At 46.7% G+C, this 21,146-nt stretch overlaps 1 protein-coding gene across 4 annotated transcripts in view; it reads left to right on the top strand.

Moving 5' to 3' along the window:
* Positions 1-21,146, top strand: part of PIGP (phosphatidylinositol glycan anchor biosynthesis class P) — a 62,758-nt gene that overhangs the window by 26,807 nt on the left and 14,805 nt on the right. For all 4 annotated transcript variants that reach the window (XM_063956561.1, XM_063956559.1, XM_063956562.1 and 1 more), the window contains one exon: positions 17,945-18,005. The gene's annotated coding sequence lies outside the window, so the exon portion shown is untranslated. The remainder of the gene's footprint in view (positions 1-17,944; positions 18,006-21,146) is intronic.

Genomic DNA, 21,146 nt, shown 5'->3' with positions numbered 1-21,146 from the left:
AACTGGTGTTACCCGAACTCTCATCGTTCCCATTCACTGATTTAATGCACATGGGACGACAGCAGAAAGGGGAACTGACCGATAGTTGCTGGGATACCTTTATCTTCTCAAAGTAATATAGATATACGTTTGCCTTCTATATCTATGGTTATTATAATATGCATACATTTATGGATTACTAATGAGTGCCCAGATTTAAGTTCATGTCACCTATATGTATGCCATGTGGATCACTGACTTGTGTGTTTTTTTGTAGTGCACTTTTACAGCCTGACTCAATCAGGGACTGATTATATATAGGCTGATACATTTAAACAAAAGGGTACAGTGTTTATGCTGATAAATGTCTAAATATTTTTAGAGGGTATTACATTGTTGCCAGTGATCTGATTGGCACTTATTTTCACTAGCCCTCTGTCTCTACTATCAATCATCTACCACTGTGACACATGTTTGCATAACATTGTTTAAAAGTACATGCAGGCAAAAAGGACACAGTGTCCATACTGATAAACGTTTATATAATTTGGGAATGATGATCATGGTGCATTCACATCTACGACTTATATCCGGGATGCTGCATCATAATCTAGTGACCTGATCAATACTCTAAGGCTTTACGGTGTGTTGGTAATTATCACTTATTGTGATTTAATTAATACCCACTACTCCTGCCTTCTTAGAGGACATTGCTCTCCATTTCACCTAATTAAAGGAGGAGTGCATCAGCTGAGATAACGAGGACCGCTAATCGGGTTATTAAATAGAGACCCAGTGATTCACTTGGAAGGATCTCTTAAAGTGTATAACAACCCGACAAAAATTGTTCTATATTACATTTTCACTTTCGTTCTACATTTCTCACTGTTGTAATATAAGTGTGGCTATATACAAAAGGAATTCTAATTTGATATTAATACTTATATCAGTGAACCCTAACCGCTTATACATATTTTCACTACACAGTGATACAAATCCCCTTTTCTGGGATTATTGTAGGTCAATATTGACCGATATATGTTGTTTATGTCTGACTTTGGTCACAATATTATAAAAATATTCAATAAATGTTAAGTTTTAATTTCATAGCCATTACATATTCGACTTAAACAAAAGAGTGCGCCACAAAGTAAGCCTTCTTTGGTAGATGACCGTCTTGTGGTCATTCTCCTCTCCCTTTCTTCTAGATACTGTATAATGCTTACAGGTGCAACTCCAGCTCAGATATAGACAGGTAATGGCATTTTGCCTCTCCAATGTGATTCCTAAGGCTGGTTTCTGAATGAATATACTTTTTTCTTATTATTGTCTACATTAATTAAGCCTGTGCATAGCCTTATAGACTATACGTCTTCTTTTGTCCAGAGGCCTACATAAACCGACAGGGCGGAACGAAGAGTAGAGCTGCAATGGCAGAGGTAACAAGAATACTCCTCTGGGAAAAAGGCACACAGTGGCGCTGTCAGCAATCTTCATTCCGGGAGTGGACAACTGGGAAGTGGACTTCGTCAGTAGGCACAATCTCCATCCAGGAGAGTTGGGACTCCATCCGGAGGTGTTCACGGAGGTGACAAGTCTTTGGGGTGTACCTCAAATAGACATGATGGATGGCCTTCCGTCTCAACAAGAAGCTTCGGCGGTACTGTACCAGGTCACGAGACCCACAAGCAGTGGCGATGGACGCCTTGGTAACTTTGTGGGTGTTCAAGTCAGTGTACGTGTTCCCTCCACTTCCGCTCATCCCAAGGATTCTAAAGCTCATAAAGAGAACAAGAGTTCGGGCAATACTCATTGCTCCGGACTGGCCAAGAAGGGCTTGGTATGTGGATATTCTGGAGCTACTGCTGGAAGATCCGAGGCCTCTTCCTCTTCGAGAGGACTTTCTGCAACAGGGGCCGTTCGCTTGTCAAGACTCACCATGACTCCGTTTGACGGCAAGGAGGTTGAGCGCCAGATCTTACCTCGGAAGGGCATTCCGAACAAGGTTATTCCTACCCTGATACAGGCTAGGAAAGGAGTAACGTCTAAACATTACCATCACATTTGGAAAAAGTATATGTCTTGGTGTGAATCCAATAAGTTTACTATGGTGGAGTTTCAGCTTGGGCGGTTTCTCCTCTTCCTGCAAGCAGGTGTTGATATGGGCCTGCGTTTGGGATCCATTAAGGTCCAGATTTCAGCCTTGTCCATTTTCTTCCAGAAACAACTGGCTTCCTTCCCTGAGGTTCAGACTTTCTTGAAAGGGGTTCTGCACATCCAGCCTCCCTTTGTGATTCCTACGGCACCCTGGGATCTTAATGTGGTGTTACAGTTCCTACAATCGGAATGGTTCGAGCCTCTACATTAGGTTGAGTTCAAGTTTCTCACGTAGAAGGCTGTCACGTTGTTGGCCTTAGCTTCTGCTAGACGTGTATCGGAATTGGGGGCTTTGTCTTGTAATAGCCCCTACTTGATTTTCCATGAAGATAGAGCTGAGCTCAGGATGCATCAGCAGTTTCTTCCAAAGGTTGTGTCGGCTTTTCATATCAACCAACCTATTGTGGTGCCAGTGGCTACTGGCTCCTCAATTCCGTCAAAGTCCTTAGATGTTGTAAGGGCTCTGAAAATTTATGTGAAGAGGACTGCTCATCACAGAAAATCTGACTCTCTGTTTGTCCTGTATGATCCCAAGAAAATTGGGTGTCTCGGCTTTACAACTCTGCCGAGCAGCTACTTGGTCAGGGTCGAACACGTTTGCTAAGTTTTACAAGTTCGATACTTTGGCATCTGAGGGCCTGAAGTTTGGTCAATCAGTTCTGCAGGAACCTCCGCGCTCTACCTCCCGTTCTGGGACCTTTGGTACATCCCCATGGTACTAATATGGACCCCAGCATCCTCTATGACGTAAGAGAAAATAGGATTTTAATTACCTACCGGTAAATCCTTTTCTCGTAGTCCGTAGAGGATGCTGGGCGCCCGCCCAGCGCTTTGTTATCCTGCAGTGGTTACTTGATTCAGTACTGCTTTGTTCTTGGTTAAGTACTGTGTTGTTACTTGGTTAAGTAATCTTTGTCACAACTGAGGGCCTGAGCTGACGGGAGGCAGCCTCAGTTGTAGGGGCTGAGATGTACCGGAACCTGGGAGGTTGTATCAGACCCCTGGACATGTAAGTAACATGAATAATAACTGCCCGAAGGCGTGACCACGACAACTTGGATAAAAGTCAATGATGTTTATTATGACAACTCCGCAACACAGCAGCAGTAAAATAAAACGTAAAAGTCAGCAAAGAATAAATACAGTTCCTGGGTACAGGATGGCAGGAGCCACAGGGCACTGGTAGTGTGAGATAGTTCTTATGATCTTCTAGGTGGAAAGTCCTTACCAGGCCCGACTGTAGCAATGGAGATAACCCAGGATTGTGCCAGCTGGTGTTCCAGGAAAAGCTGGGTTGCTGAAGATAAAACAGCTGCTGTGGAAACTGGCTGGAACCAGACTGTTGTTAGCACGGAGTGGATATGAACTTGGGAGCGATGAAATATGAACTGAAATGTAGAACTTGAGAGCGGAGAAATAATAATACCGGTGGAGAGTGGTAAAGCGTAGAAAGGACACCGGCCCTTTAAGGGAAGCTGTACTCTGCTGGAAGCTGAGCTGGAAGCAGGTAAAGTTGTAGCTGGAAACAGATGAATCCACAATGGATTGGAGAGTCAGGCTACACCGCAGGTGGAATGCTGGTGCGGGTCTCTATGGTGGAAGTCTTGAGACAGGAGCTGGAACCTGGAAGACAATCACAGGAGAGAGACAAACAGGAACTAGGTTTGACAACCAAAGCACTGACGCCTTCCTTGCTCAGGCACAGTGTATTTATACCTGCAGCAAGGAAGGGATTGGCTAGGCAATTATGCAGATTATCAATACTGAGAACAGATTGGTGGAAATGATCAGCTGACAGAATCCAAGATGGCTGCGCCAATGCAGACACTTGGAGGGAAGTTTGGTTTGTAATCCATGTGGTAATGAAAACAGTAATGGCGGCGCCGGCCACCGGAGACAGGAGGCGCCAGGCTGACAGATGCACATCCAACCACGCGGACACAGCGGAGGCCGCGGCTGACGTAATCGCCACTCAGACACTCTGCATGCAGAAGTTCAGGGACGGCGGCGGAGGCCGCGGGAGACGCCATGCCAGGTGTAATATGGCGTTTACTGTGACAGCGTCCCAGAGTGACAGGAGAGGATACAGGAATGTACACATCAGGATAACAGATGGGATCCGGTCCTGGAGCGCTGAGCCAGCCTTAGGAGGCATCTGATGGGTAAGAAATGGCGTCCAGATACCCGGATCGTGACAGCACCCCCCCCTTTAGGAGTGGCCCCAGGACACTTCTTTGGCTTTTGAGGAAACTTGGAATGGAATCTCCGGACCAAGGCAGGAGCATGGACATCAGAAGCATTGGTCCATGAACGTTCCTCAGGACCATAACCCTTCCAGTCAATAAGATATTGTAGTTGACCGTAACGGTGACGTGAGTCCAGGATCTTGGCCACTTCATACTCAACGCCTCGTTGAGTTTGGACTTTCGGAGTTGGAGGAAGTGAGGAATGAAACTGATTCAAGATCAGCGGTTTCAACAGGGAAACATGGAATGTCCTGGGTATTTTTAAGAAGGGAGGCAACTGGAGTCTGTAAGCAACAGGATTGATGACTTGTTCAATCTTGAAAGGACCGATATAGCGAGGTGCAAACTTCATACTGGGAACTCTTAACCTCAAATTCTTCGTGGATAACCATACCCGATCACCCACCTTGAGAGCAGGAACTGCTCGACGCTTCTTATCCGCAAACTTCTTGTACCTGAACGATGCCTTGAGCAGAGCTGATCGTACGCTCTTCCAGATATTGGCAAACTGATGCAAGGTGATATCCACTGCGGGAACAGAAGTTGCTGGAAGCGGTTGGAACTCAGGGACTTTAGGGTGGAATCCAAAGTTAGTGAAGAATGGTGTTGAAGCAGATGAAGAATGATACTGGTTGTTATGACAGAACTCGGCCCAGGGAAGTAATTGAACCCAGTCATCTTGAGAGGAGGACACATAGATGCGGAGGAAGGCCTCCAAGTCCTGATTCACCCTCTCGGTTTGACCATTGGTCTGAGGATGGTAAGCCGTGGAAAACTTTAGCTTGACTTGGAGGACTTGACATAAACTTCGCCAGAATTTGGCTGTGAATTGAACTCCTCGATCTGAGATAATTTCTTCAGGAAGACCGTGGAGTCGGAAGATCTCTTGTATGAATACTTGAGCCAACTTGGAAGCTGACGGAAGACCGGTGAGAGGAATGAAGTGTGCCATCTTGGTGAACCGGTCAACTACCACCCAGATGGTATTGAACTTGTTGCACATGGGTAAGTCTGTAATGAAATCCATCGACAAGTGGGTCCATGGTCGACGGGGAACGGATAGTGGAACTAGTTGCCCCGCAGGCGACTGGCGGGATACTTTATGTTGGGCACACTTTGTGCAAGATGCAATAAACTCCAAGACGTCCTTTTTCAGAGTTGGCCACCAATAGGACCTAGAGATAAACTCCAGGGTTTTTTGGATACCTGTATGTCCGGCAAAACGGGAAGCATGGGCCCAATGCATGAGCTTCTTCCTTAGCATCGGCTTCACAAAACTTTTCCCTGATGGGGCGTAGAGTCCATCCCTACCGTGGAGAATGCCAACGGATTTATAATAGGATGCTTGTCTGAAGACTCTGACTCATTTTCTTGCTCCCATGAGCGGGAAAGGGCATCGGCCTTGCGATTCTGAGAGCCCGGACAGAACTGGAGTTTAAAGTCGAACCTGGAAAAGAAAAGTGCCCATCTGGCCTGACGAGGGTTGAGACATTGTGCGCCCTTCAGGTATAAAAGGTTCTTGTGGTTTGTAAGTATGGTGATTGAATGAGAAGCTCCCTCCAACAGATACCTCCACTCTTCTAGAGCGAGCTTGATGGCTAGCAACTCCTGGTCGCCAATGGCATAGTTGCGCTCAGCTGGGGAGAACTTCCGGGAGAAGAAACTGCAAGGGTGTAAATGGCCATCTTTAGCCCTCTGAGATAACACCGCTCCTACTCCAACGGAGGAGGCATCCACCTCTAAGATGAAAGGAGAGTCGATGTCAGGCTGTTTCAGAACAGGCGCAGAGATGAACCTTTGTTTTAAAAGATGAAATGCTTGCATGGCTTCTTCAGACCACTTGGACGGGTTAGCACCCTTCTTAGTGAAAGCAGTAATAGGCGCCACAATGGTGGAAAAGTCTCGTATAAACTTTCGGTAATAGTTGGCGAACCCTAAGAACCTCTGGACCCCTTTGAGGGTTAAGGGTACCGGCCAATTTTGGATTGCTTGTAGTTTCTCAGGATCCATCTCTAGTCCGGAACCGGACACAATGTACCCTAGAAACAGAATGGACTTGACTTCAAAGACGCATTTTTCTAATTTGCAATAGAGATGATTGACACGGAGACGGGACAGAACCTCTTTAACCCAAAAACGATGTTCCTCTAAATCGTTGGCAAAAATGAGGATATCGTCTAGATAGACCACGACATGACGGTATAGAATGTCTCTGAAGATCTCATTGACAAAATGCTGGAAGACAGCTGGAGCATTGCTCAATCCGAAGGGCATGACGAGGTACTCATAATGTCCGTCACGGGTGTTAAAGGCGGTCTTCCACTCGTCACCCTCACGGATCCGGATGAGATTGTATGCACCTCGCAAGTCCAGCTTTGTAAAGATGGTAGCTCCGCTAACTCTGTCAAAGAGCTCAGTAATCAGGGGTAAAGGATAACGGTTCTTGATGGTAATGTCGTTCAAACCTCTGTAGTCGATGCACGGCCGCAGACCACCATCTTTCTTTTTTACAAAAAAGAAGCCTGCGCCGGCTGGAGAAGAAGAAGGTCGAATGAACCCCTTTGCTAGGTTCTCTTTAATATATTCCTCCATAGAATGCGTCTCAGGCAGAGACAACGGATAAGTTCGGCCTCGAGGTGGAACCTTCCCTGGAACGAGATCAATCGGACAGTCCCATTCTCTATGAGGAGGAAGGATATCAGCAGAAGCTTTACTGAACACATCCGTGAAATCTTGATATGGAGGAGGTGGAACATCAGACGACCTGGGGGAGGAAGAACAGACAGGCAATACTTTAAACAAACATGTCTCAGCACAGGAGGAACCCCATGCCAGGATTTGCGTAGTCGTCCAATCAATTGTAGGATTGTGAAGACGGAGCCATGGAAGGCCCAGGACCACAGGATGTGTGGCTCTTGGAATCACTAAAAAAGAAATAAGTTCGGAATGAAGAACTCCCACTCTCAGACGAACTGGTAGAGTCCTTAAAGAAATAACTGCATCAAAAATTTTGCTGCCATCCACGGCAGTTAAAGAAATGGACGAAGGAAGTCTCTCGGTGGGTAGGGACCACCGTTTAACATAGGCTTCGGTAATAAAGTTCCCAGCTGCTCCGGAATCAAGGAGGGCAATGACGTTCCGATAACGTTGAGCAACTTGAAGCGAGACTGGGAGATTACAATCTTGAGGAGATGGAGAGGAGATCATTACTCCTAGCCGGCCCTCTCCTTGGCGAGCTAGGATTTGGAGTTTCCCGGACGTTTGGGACAGGCATTAATGGTGTGAGACGGAGCTGCACAATAGAGACAGAGGAACTCGGAGAGACGTCTTCGGCGCTCAGCAGGAGTTAAACGGGAACGGCCAAGTTGCATGGGCTCATCTTTAGATGTTGACAGTTGACGAGGAGGAGGAGCAGAAGATTTTGGAGCAGATGATCTTCCACGCTCAGTTGCTCTCTCTCTGAAACGTAAATCAACTTTCGTGCAGAGTGAGATTAGCTCATCTAACTTAGAAGGTAAGTCTCTGGTAGCTAACTCATCTTTAATACGCTCAGATAAGCCATGCCAGAATGCAGCATACAGGGCCTCGTCGTTCCATGCCAGTTCGGATGCCAGGATCTGGAACTGTATCAGATATTGTCCTACAGTACGTGACCCCTGGCGTAAACGGAGAATCTCGGATGAAGCTGAGGTTACCCGGCCTGGCTCGTCGAAGATGCGCCTGAATGTTGACACGAAGGCAGTGTAGGAAGATAGCAGGGTGTCGGACCTCTCCCATAACGGTGATGCCCAATCAAGGGCTGAGCCACTGAGAAGAGAAATAATGTAGGCAATTTTTGTACGGTCACTGGGAAAATTGCCAGGTTGTAGCTCAAACTGAATCTCACACTGGTTGAGAAATCCCCTGCAGAATCTTGGAGATCCGTCAAATTTTGCTGGCGTTGGAAGATGAAGACGTGGAGCAGAAATGGGTAAGGTGGGTGGGGTTATAGCTGGAGTCACTGTGGTTGACGCACCAGACGCGCCTGATCCACGGAGAGTTGTCTGAATCCCATCCAGCCGAGTAGAGAGATCCTGGAGACAGCGGATGATGTGGCCCTGTGCAGCCTCCTGATGTTCTAGTCGGGCTGCCAGTTCTTGCATCGGCCTGGCCGCTTGATCCTGGTCTCCGGCTGGATTCATTAGGTCAGTGCTTACTGTCACAACTGAGGGCCTGAGCTGACGGGAGGCAGCCTCAGTTGTAGGGGCTGAGATGTACCGGAACCTGGGAGGTTGTATCAGACCCCTGGACATGTAAGTAACATGAATAATAACTGCCCGAAGGCGTGACCACGACAACTTGGATAAAAGTCAATGATGTTTATTATGACAACTCCGCAACACAGCAGCAGTAAAAGAAAACGTAAAAGTCAGCAAAGAATAAATACAGTTCCTGGGTACTACAGGATGGCAGGAGCCACAGGGCACTGGTAGTGTGAGATAGTTCTTATGATCTTCTAGGTGGAAAGTCCTTACCAGGCCCGACTGTAGCAATGGAGATAACCCAGGATTGTGCCAGCTGGTGTTCCAGGAAAAGCTGGGTTGCTGAAGATAAAACAGCTGCTGTGGAAACTGGCTGGAACCAGACTGTTGTTAGCACGGAGTGGATATGAACTTGGGAGCGATGAAATATGAACTGAAATGTAGAACTTGAGAGCGGAGAAATAATAATACCGGTGGAGAGTGGTAAAGTGTAGAAAGGACACCGGCCCTTTAAGGGAAGCTGTACTCTGCTGGAAGCTGAGCTGGAAGCAGGTAAAGTTGTAGCTGGAAACAGATGAATCCACAATGGATTGGAGAGTCAGGCTACACCGCAGGTGGAATGCTGGTGCGGGTCTCTATGGTGGAAGTCTTGAGACAGGAGCTGGAACCTGGAAGACAATCACAGGAGAGAGACAAACAGGAACTAGGTTTGACAACCAAAGCACTGACGCCTTCCTTGCTCAGGCACAGTGTATTTATACCTGCAGCAAGGAAGGGATTGGCTAGGCAATTATGCAGATTATCAATACTGAGAACAGTTTGGTGGAAATGATCAGCTGACAGAATCCAAGATGGCTGCGCCCATGCAGACACTTGGAGGGAAGTTTGGTTTGTAATCCATGTGGTAATGAAAACAGTAATGGCGGCGCCGGCCACCGGAGACAGGAGGCGCCAGGCTGACAGATGCACATCCAACCACGCGGACACAGCGGAGGCCGCGGCTGACGTAATCGCCACTCAGACACTCTGCATGCAGAAGTTCAGGGACGGCGGCGGAGGCCGCGGGAGACGCCATGCCAGGTGTAATATGGCGTTTACTGTGACAGCGTCCCAGAGTGACAGGAGAGGATACAGGAATGTACACATCAGGATAACAGATGGGATCCGGTCCTGGAGCGCTGAGCCAGCCTTAGGAGGCATCTGATGGGTAAGAAATGGCGTCCAGATACCCGGATCGTGACAATCTTGTTCAGCTGTTGCTGAGTATTCAAGCTGGTTAGCTTGGTTTGCCTTGTATGTGTGAGCTGGTGTGAATCTCACCACTATCTGTGTAATTCCTTCTCTCAAAGTTGTCCATCTCCTCGGGCACAGTTTCTAGACTGAGTCTGGTAGGAGGGGCATAGAGGAAGGAGCCAGCCCACACACTATCAAACTCTTAAAGTGCCCATGGCTCCTGGTGGACCTGTCTATACCCAAGGTACTAATATGGACCCCAGCATCCTCTACAGACTACGAGAAAAGGATTTACCGGTAGGTAATTAAAATCCTATTATAACCCAGTAGTCACAATGATTAGTCCTCCGTATTCTGCCTCCAGCATGTAAGTGCTCCAAAATATACTTACAGAACTACTGTATATATTGAGATTCCTAGGTCTATTTACTAATGTGTGGTGATTATCAAAAAACTTCTTGCTGATAGAACTGATATCAATTATCATCACAATTTACTAAGAAAACCTCACTGAGGAAGCTGTGCGATACTTGTTCACAACTGCTCTGCTTGGCAGCGTTAGGAGTCTTGCGTGTGTGATCTAGATTTGGCGGTTCTTCCGTGCGCAGTATGTGAAATTTAATATTTGTCCTGCTGCAATTTGTGTCAGAAAAAAAATGGATACGTTTTCGTTGAAGAAACCCGTCCCTTCCGTGGACAGGGAAGAGCCTCGATTCCGCCAAAACACCCGTTATCTCAGCTTAATAAGTACGGCTTTATTTGTCCTAGAATTATCCTATGTAATGAAAAGTATCCGGGAAACGAGTTCTAATGACCTAAACGTGTGTGAATGTTATTTGCTCGCACAACACCATTGTCTCTCACGCTTGAGTTATAAAACATGCAGGATCTAGGTGTAGATAGAAATCGCACATTGTTTATTGTAAAGAGGTGGAATCTTTCTTCACACCCTCATTGCCTCCCCTGTAGTCTAGTCCATTCCCACGTCAAGTAGTGACCTGCTAGATAGAGGCTTTGTCTGCAATGAACGCTTCGCCTGTGACTCTTCACCCTTTGCCTCTTATATCTCCAGTGAGGTGATTCACATCTCTAAAATGCACATAAGATTTAACGTGATTCAAAGTCACCTGACCACTATTGTTCTGTTTCCATCAAACTCACTCCCAACCGTGAGGGTCAACTATTTCTGTAAGAAGACGTAAGGGTATGCTGTCAGGATGTCGGACTTCAACAATAGGTCAACATTGATAATGTTAACATGGTTAAAAATATCAACACCTGCAAAATGTCGACACTAACAGAATATCGACTGCAGATGTGTCAGCATTTTTATATTGTCAACATTTCCTGGAGGATTCGGATTAGCAATAGAGTTTAAATTAGAAGAAAACTATGGCCCTCATTCTGAGTTGTTCGCTCGTTCTTTTCCTTCGCATCGGTGCGATTTTCCGCTAACTGCGCATGCGCAATGTTCGCACTGCGGCTGCGCCAAGTAAATTTGCTAAGAAGTTTGGTATTTTACTCACGGCATTACAAGGTTTTTTCTTCGTTCTGGTGATCGTTGTGTGATTGACAGGAAGTGGGTGTTTCTGGGCGGAAACTGGCCGTTTTATGGGAGTGTGTGAAAAAACGCTACCGTTTCTGAGAAAAACGCGGGAGTGGCTGGAGAAACGGAGGAGTGTCTGGGCGAACGCTGGGTGTGTTTGTGACGTCAAACCAGGAACGACAAGCACTGAACTGATCGCACTGGAAGAGTAAGTCTGGAGCTACTCAGAAACGGCAAAGAAAAATCTTTTCGCAATATTGCGAATACTTCGTTCGCAATTCTGCTAAGCTAAGATTCACTCCCAGAGGGCAGCGGCTTAGCGCGTGCACTGCTGCGAAAAGCGGCTAGCGAGCGAACAACTCGGAATGAGGGCCTATGATGTCAACATGCTAAACATGTTGATATAATATCTGTGTCGACACAGTCAATGTGGACATTACGGCCATATTGACGTGATGAATGCAGACACTGTGGCCGTCATTTCTGAACGTCTGTAAAGCACCAACATGTTCCACAGCGCTGTACATTATTGGAAGGTTGCACTACAGACAAGTTGCTAAAAAATAATGTCCGCTGAAACAGTACCTGTCCAAAGAGGCTTACAACCTAAAAGGTAAAGAAAGGTGTAAAGGGAAAGAAGATGACTGGAACAGTAAGTCAGAGACAGGCAGGAGTTTCCCAGGACTAAGGGAATGGTCCCACAGAGTAGCGGTGTCCAGTGAGAAGAGGAGGATGAGGCCTAATGTCATTTTTTATAATAAACCAAAGATACTGAGGAAATCAAACTGATTATAAATAACCTAAACAGTCTCAGACTGGGGCATTTAGGGCCCACCAGGGAAATGCAGCTGCAGGGGTGTGGCCAACCATTGGGTAGGTGTGGTCATCAACCTTTTCGTTTAATAAATATCTGTACCCCTTTATTTTAATAATATTCTGTGCCCCCTTTACTTTTAGTCTAAGGATAATGTGTACCCCCCTGTGCCACTCACATACACTGACGCAGCCTGTGCCTCTCACACACTGACGCGCGCTCTGTGCCTCCCACACACTGACGCGCGCTCTGTGCTTCCCACACACTGACGCGCGCTCTGTGCCTCCCACACACTGACGCGCGCTCTGTGCCTCCCACACACTGACGCGCGCTCTGTGCCTCCCACACACTGACGCGCGCTCTGTGCCTCTCACACACTGACGCGCGCTCTGTGCCACTCACATACAATGATGCAGCCTGTGCCTCTCACACACTGACGCGCGCTCTGTGCCATTCACATACATTGATGCAGCTTTTGCCTCTCACACACTGATGCAGCCTGTGCCTCTCACATACACTGATGCAGCTTGTGCCTCTCACACACTGACGCACTCTCTGTGCCACTCACATTCACTGATGCAGCCTGTGCCTCTCACACACTGACGCACTCTCTGCACCACTCACATTCACTGATGCAGCCTGTGCCTCTCACACACTGACGCATTCTCTGCACCACTCACATTCACTGATGCAGCCTGTGCCTCTCACACACTGACGCACGCTCTGTGCCACTCACATACACTGATGCAGCCTGTGCCTCTCACACACTGACGCACTCTCTGCACCACTCACATTCACTGATGCAGCTTGTGCCTCTCACACACTGATGCAGCCTGTGCCTCTCACACACTGACGCACGCTCTGTGCCACTCACATTCACTGATGCAGCTTGTGCCTCTCACACACTGATGCAGCCTGTGCCTCTCACATACACTGATGCAGCCTGTGCCTCTCACACACTGACGCACTCTCTGCACCACTCACATTCACTGATGCAGCCTGTGCCTCTCACACACTGACGCACTCTCTGCACCACTCACATTCACTGATGCAGCTTGTGCCTCTCACACACTGACGCACGCTCTGTGCCACTCACATACACTGATGCAGCCTGTGCCTCTCACACACTGACGCACTCTCTGCACCACTCACATTCACTGATGCAGCTTGTGCCTCTCACACACTGATGCAGCCTGTGCCTCTCACATACACTGATGCAGCCTGTGCCTCTCACACACTGACGCACTCTCTGCACCACTCACATTCACTGATGCAGCCTGTGCCTCTCACACACTGACGCACTCTCTGCACCACTCACATTCACTGATGCAGCCTGTGCCTCTCACACACTGACGCACTCTCTGCACCACTCACATTCACTGATGCAGCCTGTGCCTCTCACACACTGACGCACTCTCTGCACCACTCACATTCACTGATGCAGCTTGTGCCTCTCACACACTGACGCACTCTCTGTGCCACTCGCATTCACTGATGCAGCCTGTGCCTCTCACACACTGACGCGCACTCTGCGCCACTCACATTCACTGATGCAGCCTGTGCCTCTCACACACTGACGCACGCTCTGTGCCACTCACATACACTGATGCAGCCTGTGCCTCTCACACACTGACGCACTCTCTGCACCACTCACATTCACTGATGCAGCTTGTGCCTCTCACACACTGACGCACGCTCTGTGCCACTCACATACACTGATGCAACCTGTGCCTCTCATACACTGACGCAGCCTGTGCCTCTCACACACTGACGCACACTTTGTGCCTCTCACACACTGACGCACACTTTGTGCCACTTACATTCACTGATGCAGCCTGTGCCTCTCACACACTGACGCACTCTCTGCACCACTCACATTCACTGATGCAGCTTGTGCCTCTCACACACTGACGCACGCTCTGTGCCACTCACATACACTGATGCAACCTGTGCCTCTCATACACTGACGCAGCCTGTGCCTCTCACACACTGACGCACACTTTGTGCCTCTCACACACTGACGCACACTTTGTGCCACTTACATTCACTGATGCAGCCTGTGCCTCTCATACACTGACGCACACTTTGTGCCTCTCACACACTGACGCACACTTTGTGCCACTTACATTCACTGATGCAGCCTGTGCCTCTCACACACTGACGCGCACTCTGCGCCACTCACATACACTGATGCAGCCTGTGCCTCTCACACACTGACGCACTCTCTGCACCACTCACATTCACTGATGCAGCCTGTGCCTCTCACACACTGACGCACGCTCTGTGCCACTCACATACACTGATGCAGCCTGTGCCTCTCACACACTGACGCACTCTCTGCACCACTCACATTCACTGATGCAGCTTGTGCCTCTCACACACTGACGCACGCTCTGTGCCACTCACATACACTGATGCAACCTGTGCCTCTCATACACTGACGCAGCCTGTTCCTCTCACACACTGACGCACACTTTGTGCCTCTCACACACTGACGCACACTTTGTGCCACTTACATTCACTGATGCAGCCTGTGCCTCTCACACACTGACGCACTCTCTGCACCACTCACATACACTGATGCCGCCTGTGCCTCTCACACACTGACGCAGTCTCTGCACCACTCACATTCACTGATGCAGCCTGTGCCTCTCACACACTGACGCACGCTCTGTGCCACTCACATACACTGATGCAGCCTGTGCCTCTCACACACTGACGCACTCTCTGCACCACTCACATTCACTGATGCAGCTTGTGCCTCTCACACACTGATGCAGCCTGTGCCTCTCACACACTGACGCACGCTCTGTGCCACTCACATTCACTGATGCAGCTTGTGCCTCTCACACACTGATGCAGCCTGTGCCTCTCACATACACTGATGCAGCCTGTGCCTCTCACACACTGACGCACTCTCTGCACCACTCACATTCACTGATGCAGCCTGTGCCTCTCACACACTGACGCACTCTCTGCACCACTCACATTCACTGATGCAGCTTGTGCCTCTCACACACTGATGCACGCTCTGTGCCACTCACATACACTGATGCAGCCTGTGCCTCTCACACACTGACGCACTCTCTGCACCACTCACATTCACTGATGCAGCTTGTGCCTCTCACACACTGATGCAGCCTGTGCCTCTCACATACACTGATGCAGCCTGTGCCTCTCACACACTGACGCACTCTCTGCACCACTCACATTCACTGATGCAGCCTGTGCCTCTCACACACTGACGCACTCTCTGCACCACTCACATTCACTGATGCAGCCTGTGCCTCTCACACACTGACGCACTCTCTGCACCACTCACATTCACTGATGCAGCCTGTGCCTCTCACACACTGACGCACTCTCTGCACCACTCACATTCACTGATGCAGCTTGTGCCTCTCACACACTGACGCACTCTCTGTGCCACTCGCATTCACTGATGCAGCCTGTGCCTCTCACACACTGACGCGCACTCTGCGCCACTCACATACACTGATGCAGCCTGTGCCTCTCACACACTGACGCACTCTCTGCACCACTCACATTCACTGATGCAGCCTGTGCCTCTCACACACTGACGCACGCTCTGTGCCACTCACATACACTGATGCAACCTGTGCCTCTCATACACTGACGCAGCCTGTGCCTCTCACACACTGACGCACACTTTGTGCCTCTCACACACTGACGCACACTTTGTGCCACTTACATTCACTGATGCAGCCTGTGCCTCTCACACACTGACGCACACTTTGTGCCTCTCACACACTGACGCACGCTCTGTGCCACTCACATACACTGATGCAGCCTGTGCCTCTCACACACTGACGCACTCTCTGCACCACTCACATTCACTGATGCAGCCTGTGCCTCTCACACACTGACGCACGCTCTGTGCCACTCACATACACTGATGCAACCTGTGCCTCTCATACACTGACGCAGCCTGTGCCTCTCACACACTGACGCACACTTTGTGCCTCTCACACACTGACGCACACTTTGTGCCACTTACATTCACTGATGCAGCCTGTGCCTCTCACACACTGACGCACACTTTGTGCCACTTACATTCACTGATGCAGCCTGTGCCTCTCACACACTGACGCGCACTCTGCGCCACTCACATACACTGATGCAGCCTGTGCCTCTCACACACTGACGCACTCTCTGCACCACTCACATTCACTGATGCAGCCTGTGCCTCTCACACACTGACGCACGCTCTGTGCCACTCACATACACTGATGCAGCCTGTGCCTCTCACACACTGACGCACTCTCTGCACCACTCACATACACTGATGCAGCCTGTGCCTCTCACACACTGACGCACGCTCTGTGCCACTCACATACACTGATGCAACCTGTGCCTCTCATACACTGACGCAGCCTGTGCCTCTCACACACTGACGCACACTTTGTGCCTCTCACACACTGACGCACACTTTGTGCCACTTACATTCACTGATGCAGCCTGTGCCTCTCACACACTGACGCACTCTCTGTGCTTCTCATAAACACAGTGACACATATATACACACACACACACACACACACACAGTGTCTCTGTCTCTTTCTCTCTCAGGGGGAGATGTACTAAGCCTTGGAGAGGGATCAAGTGGAGAGAGATAAAGTGCCAGCCAATCAGCTCCTAACTGTCATGTTACAGGCTGTGCTTGAAAAATAAAGAGAGCGATAAAGTGGAAAGAGATAAACTACCAACCAATCAGCTCCTATCTCTTTCCGCTTTATCTCTCTCTGCAATTTTTCAAGCACAGCCTGTAACATGACAGGAGCTGATTGGCTGGTACTTTGAGGTCTATTTACTAAGCAGTGGAGAGAGAGATAAACCACCAACCAATCAGCTCCTGTCCTTTATAAACACAGCCTGTATACAATGTAGTGTTATGTCCCAAGGATTAACATGTACTGTATATCTCAATCTTTATAAAAGTAGAGGATATCCAGAATATCACACTGTCATATAGATATTAGGAGAATTCCTTAATCCTCCACTCTTTCCTTCGCCTAGAAAAGTGCCACCCTGCTAACCTCACCCATTAAAGGTGGGGGCAGAGAAAAACAGGCCAGCAGTGCAGAGATCCCTGGATAAAATGGCAATTTAATATCGCCCAATGCACTCACATGTAAAAAATATTTACAAGTATATAATGCAGTAAGACCGCAATACATCTCCTGTGACAGGTTCTCCCACTAGTTGCCTAAGATGGTATGGAGGCACTAAGAGGTTATTGGACACTCAGCTTACCCAATTTAACGCGTTTCAGATGTCAGTCCTTTTTCAAAAGTCAGTGCTTTTGAAAAAGCACTGACATCTGAAACGCGTTAAGCTGTATCTGAGTGACCTGCACATCTGGACTGTGACTTTAACCATCTTGGGTCCCCCTGGTGGGTAAGCTGGTTATGCTCTACTGGGATCCGGTCAAAATGTCGGCATGTTCATAATGTTGACATTTAAAATGTCGACCCCAGTATGACGATTTTTGGGATAGGCTGAAATATGTATGTTGACATTCTGGTGCTGACGTGTTAATGACAGCATATTGGTTGTCGATCTATTGTCCATGTCAACATTCAGAACCTGTTGACTTGCTGAATGTCAACTGTTCATACCACCCCTGCCCTAACATCAGTGATGGTGGTGATGGGGCCATTGTGTGTATTGGACATGTTCATGTTCTTAACCTGTGCTTAATTCATAGGAGAGGATTCTTCTGCTGCTACTGTGTGGTGACAAATGTCCTGATCAGCGCTCACTCTCAGGTAAGTGAAGGTTTTTTGTTTTTTTGTTTCCTTCTATTATGTTCTCACTTTGCAGTTGTTGTTTTTTTTTTTCTTTACCCAAAAACAAGCACGAAAAGAGGGCGATCAAGTTTATGTGTGTGTTTGGGGAGGATGCTAAAAGGGATAACACACATTTATTTTTTTGTATTTAATAAACAAAAATTACAGTTCAAAAAGTAAAAGGTGTTCAAGGTTCTCCTGTACATCCATATCGCTCTCCACTCCCCCAGCTTTCCTAAATCTCCCCCAAAGACTGAAGACCGGACACACACGATCTAGTGCATAGGTACACAACGTGGCTCCATTGGGGTGAGTCAACTCTTGGCCATATGAAGAATTTAAAGGGACGGTTTAAATTGCCCCATTCAAACCTGTGACAAATATGGCGGAACAATAAAAGAAAACCAAGAGAGCGCTAGTTCACATTTGATGTGGATTTTTTATTTATATTAAATGAAAAAACAATGTCTAAAACAATTGTACTTATTGCCGGCCGACAAAAACACTCTTATCACATAAAAAAACAATAATTCTAAAACAGGATAACTCCCCTATTTTTTTAAAAAACAATATGCATGAATCTATGAGTAGACTATCTATGTTCCAATGAGTGAATACTTCACAATTTATCCATGGACTATAAATGTATTCGATTGAACATGGATACAATATAGGTTATATATTTTGAGCAAAAAGATCTCTCCAGATAGATGAAGCCTATACTATATAACTCTTTAAATTCTTAGTTATATTGTAACAGTCCATGTATCAGAATGTGAACAGATGATAATGGTATTCCTGTATATACTTATACGGACAATAAGTCTCCTATATGTTGGCTTTCAAATGAGCTGTAATGATTGGTAACAATTGTTCTGACTATCAATCATCCGCTCCCAATTAATTGCGACTGTTGCGCCCGTTCTCTTCACCACATGTTTAAAGTCAGTGATCTGTGGCATATAATGAGTAGTATGGATTGAACATTTAGTATATCATGCAAATGTCTGAGAATAATCACAATGCATGTGATGGTGCTCCCGGCTGATTAACTCACCGATCACCCGTTATAAATGGAACTTGTATTTCTCACGGAAAAGATGATTCGTCCTCCCGGCCCTTAGCGGTACTCGCTTGTACTTGCAGCCTTATCCGGAGTCCGTGAATCTAAACCGATTGTATGGTTCCCTTCTCAGGTGTCGGTTCACACCGTCAGCTGGTGTGAATGCTTCCGCTCTGGTATGCGGGCAGTGAAAGACAAGACAGACGCGTTTCTCCGCCTACTCCTCAGTATCGGCGGCTTCCTCAGTGTCATATCCTCTACTCCCTTCAGCTTCATTTATATGCATTTTATTATCCAGATGATATGAATAAATTTTAATTGCTGTTCAAGTCCCACTTTTGTCTCATTTTGGCTAAATATACAACAGCCTGATATGCTTGAAAAGGACCTACGTACTTTCTATGTGGCTTATTAACCATATTAATTCAACAATATCAAATATATATTTATATAAAGCTGACAGTTTAAAACATTGCTAAAAATCTCATATATATATATACATAAAGGACACACACATATGCAAAAAATCCGTGTAAGGAAAATAATAATAAACAGAAAAGAACAAATAATACTTTCATTTTTGATAGAAAAACTTTTTTACTTTATGTGCCTATGCCATATGCATACTTATAAACATACATGCACATAATATATAAAGACACTGTTGTGCATAGCTGTTTAAATAGCACTGCTCACTGGTTATTCACAATATTTTATTTTAGGAAAGAATAATTATATATATATGTGTATTTTATTCCAAGACTTAATTACCCCTAATGACCAAATTGACGGTCATAATCTGAGAAACTCTCCACAGGAATTAATCAAAAGAGTCTCTCTTTCAAATACATGCTGTATTCCCATGTTTTGGGGAAGGGGAGGGGGTGGAAGAGGGGGGAAGAAAAGGGGAGGGAAAAGGGGTGGGGGGGGGGAATGGTGGTCGAGGGAGGGGGGGGGCGGGAGGAGGGGGAGAAGAAAAGCTTTTTGGGAGATTTATATACAACCCAATATTATATATTTACACTCCATTGAGTTCCACAGTATCATTTAATCCCATTGGGACCATACAGTCCAATAAAAAAATCCAATAAGCTTCACGTCTACGTAATCTATTAAATCGGTCTCCCCCTCTATTAGTCACTTTAATATGTTCAATTCCAATCATAGTGATGTTCTCCCATTTGGAATTCTGACATTGTATCACATGATCAGACAATGGGTGCTTCGCTCCCCTTAGTATGTTTCTCCTATGCTCCATACACCTAATGTGCAGGGTTCTCGTGGTACGCCCCACATATTGTTTCCCACATTTGCAAGTAATTAGGTATATAATATATGTGGAGAGGCAATTAATAAAGTCCTTTATTACATGGATTTCACCTGTTACAGAGGACTTGAAATTCTCACTTTTCCTAGGCGCAATATTGCAGGATTGACAACTATTTTTCCCACATCTGTGGTAACCATTTGGCCTCACAGGAAGCCAGGTGTTTACTGTTGTCTGATTGTTTTTCTTCTCCTTCACAAAATGACTAGGCATTAATTTTTTACGCAGATTATCTGCTTTCCTATAAATCACTGTCCCCTTAGGGTTTATATGTGGTTTTAGCAAATCATCCAAAAGTAATAAAGATGTATTTTTCTTTATGACCTGACTGATTTTGTGTGCACAATTATTATATTGGGTCACAAACACTGTGCTCCTATCATTTTTCATACTGCTTGATCCATATTTAATCTTATTTTTATTTTTATTTTTATTTTTTGGGATTAATAATTGTTCCCTGTCCATATCTGCAACCTCTAGAAATGCATTTTCCAATAGATCCTGAGGATATCCCTGTTCTAAAAATGATTCCATCAACAGTTTGGCTTGTACCTGATATGTGGTAACTGAGGTACAATTACGTCTCAATCTGACAAATTGTCCCCTGGGGATATTATCCTTCCAACTTTGTTTGTGAGAGCTGTTATAGTTTAGGTATCGATTTTGGTCCACTTCCTTAATGTATGTTTTAGTGACCAACTTGTCCTGCTCAACGGATAACTCTATATCA

The sequence above is a fragment of the Pseudophryne corroboree genome, chromosome 2, assembly GCF_028390025.1.
Source record: "Pseudophryne corroboree isolate aPseCor3 chromosome 2, aPseCor3.hap2, whole genome shotgun sequence".
NCBI lineage: Eukaryota > Metazoa > Chordata > Amphibia > Anura > Myobatrachidae > Pseudophryne > Pseudophryne corroboree.
Note: the sequence above shows the minus strand (reverse complement) of the source record. Positions and strands in the feature narration are given on the sequence as shown.